The sequence below is a fragment of the Anticarsia gemmatalis genome, chromosome 14 (assembly GCF_050436995.1).
Source record: "Anticarsia gemmatalis isolate Benzon Research Colony breed Stoneville strain chromosome 14, ilAntGemm2 primary, whole genome shotgun sequence".
In the NCBI taxonomy this organism is placed as follows: domain Eukaryota; kingdom Metazoa; phylum Arthropoda; class Insecta; order Lepidoptera; family Erebidae; genus Anticarsia; species Anticarsia gemmatalis.
Window position 1 is genome coordinate 5,819,078 of NC_134758.1, and position 2,392 is coordinate 5,821,469.

Sequence of the window (2,392 nt, forward strand, 5' to 3'; positions counted from 1 at the left end):
TCGGTCAAAGTTCTTTTCCAGATTTTAGGTACTTACTGACCGGGTTATTCTTCATTATATTGATAGTATCTAAAAGTAGGTACCTAACACTAACTATATTAAATCGTAGATTCATCTAGTTACTACATATTATGCCGTATAATACATTACCTTTTTAATGTTGTTAGATAATTTTCTCACCGAAATCCAAAGTTCCAAAGTGTCATGCCCCGAAAATTCCGATGCCGCAAAAAACATTCCAAATCACGCATTCCCTAATTAATTTTGTTACAAAAGTCATTCCCACAGCAATTTGTTTTCACTACCAACTTGAAGGGACGCGCTGTAATCGAGTATGTTTTGTCAATTAGGCCTCCACCCTGGGAGCTCTAAATTCCCATTTGCTTCGGAGTTGTCTGTGTGATTATCCTTTTAGAAAGGGGCGGTTGGAATTTATAGTTCTCTGGTTAAGTCCATTAGGGTGGTCGAAGAAACACTATATAACTGTCTGGTTGTACGGACTCCATTATCGTCGGTCATATGAAAAATTAGATTAAAGGGTCACATGAAGTATTAAGTGCTGGTGAGGCAGTGTTAATATATTAATTTATGCGGAGACGTTAATTTATAGGATGTGGGTGTCGGATATGGTAGTACAGGGAAGATTTATTTGCCCTGATTTTAATCTAGTGTAGTTAGTTTCTTGGTGTCTTATTAGTTTGTGTAAAACGGTCTGCTTCACAGTAGTTTATTTGGTACTACGATCGCTTTTCCTAATGTAATTTAGATTGAAGATAGTGTTTCGACAATAAGTTGTTGTGTTGTTTTGTTATGTAATTTTGTGAAATTATAAACTATTGGTTTTACTTACAGAATTCGTTTTGCCACTTCAAAGTAAAATAACTCAAAATACTGCCTTACTTAATGTACCATTATATATAACTGTCTAATAAGTTACGCCAAAAAATTATAATCGTCCGTATAACGGAAAAACTTTTCCAGAATTAGTTTGAACAGTTCGCCCAACTTTGTAAACCGCTTCGAAAATAAAAACATATTCCAACCCGAAAGGCTTGTTAATCGTCTACGAAAATAGAAACCGAAAAATATTTGCAAATAAAAAATAAAATATTTGTCCAGAGGCCTTGTGAGCCATGAATAATCAAGTTTCACAACAAAGTGTGGAACATAATTTACGGAGCCCCTTGCCCACAACCGATGGTAAAGCGGTGGAGTTCAAAAGTCCCACTTGAGGCCTGAATAGGAATAAATCAAACCCCACAACGCATCGGCAACGTGGGTGAGAGGCCGGACTAAAGCCTGCCTTCCACTACAAGCTACTGATTTTTGGCTTAGTTCCATTCCACTTGACTCGACGGCGATTGCTTTCCACTTTGACGATGCGGGTGAAACGATCCAAGCAGAGAAAAACGGGTTGTTTGAATTTTCCCTTGCTTAAAAAACATGCTTCAAAATATTATTCTGTGACAAGTTCCTTTGTTTTTCTACCTAATTTAATGAAAGTTTATATCTCAATTCGAATATCTTCAGAAGAAATGAAATTATTAAAACTCGTCGATACTAATGAGTCACACCAATGATTTTTGTTATGAGCATATTTAAAAACTAGGTACTTCAAGGACAAAAAATCTGTTTTTATTTTTTTCGTATCTTCAAAAATGACCGAGATATTAAACGTCAAAGTATGGCCTTCGCGCCAAACTCCGGCGAAGCGGCCGCACGGACGTGTGACGTCATCTCACGACACTGCTATTTCGTCAGTACTTGCCGATACCTACATAGGCTCGTTGCGCTCTCGCGGTTTCGCTTTAAATAATTTGTTTTGCTTATACTGGACAAACAAAATGGTTAGAAAATATTGTATTGTTCCTATGTGTACTAACTCCAGTGAAAAAACACCCCAAAAATTGTTTTTTTCTGTACCATGTAAACTGTTTTATATTTTTGCTAAAGACACCTAATCTAAAACTTAAAGCCCGGTTCAGATACTGTCAAGCGCAAATGTTAAATAGAAGTTTATTGCCTTTTGAACACTTCCTCAAGATCAAGATGCCATATCATGTTCATACCTACCTAGCAATGAACTTCTACTAAACAGTTGATACTATTTAATGAGCAGTTCAATGACCTCAAAGGCGGCGGCGAGCCGAGCGCGGCGGTTGAGTTGGCGTTGGTTTTTTGTTTTGAAAAAAGAACCCATGTTTATTATATCTAATAATATCAAAATTAAAATGTTCGTTTAATTAAAAGTTCTCATTACACGCCCAATCATATAAGACTACCTACAGAGTAGATTCATGCGTTCATATGATAGTCATCAACCTGACTAAAGTCAGAGGCAGGGGTGACAATTTTTTTTTATAATTTTATTTTAAAACTATGTTTTCCAAAT